Genomic DNA, 345 nt, shown 5'->3' on the forward strand with positions numbered 1-345 from the left:
AGGACCTGCCCCCTTCTCCTCATTTCAGCAGGGAATAATTGAAACAAATAGTGCAATAGGCATTCAATATTATTTGAATGTATAGTAACAGTACCGCAAAAATTAAAGCAAACCATACAGGCCAAGCTTTTCTCATAATGTGAACAATTTCCATGAAAACCTAGTCCAAGCTGGTGTGACCTGTTCGTCTCAGTCACTTCAGCGCCTTGATTTCGTTGCCAGGAAGAGAAAGGTATCATGCACGAGGCAAGTGCGAACTTAGAACGGACACTAACATGGTCTTAGATATGGTATCGCTTCATGAAGGTCCTATTTCTTCACGATAATTAATTAATCATTGAGAAG

Source organism: Penaeus monodon, chromosome 31 (genome assembly GCF_015228065.2).
Source record: "Penaeus monodon isolate SGIC_2016 chromosome 31, NSTDA_Pmon_1, whole genome shotgun sequence".
In the NCBI taxonomy this organism is placed as follows: Eukaryota; Metazoa; Arthropoda; class Malacostraca; order Decapoda; family Penaeidae; genus Penaeus; species Penaeus monodon.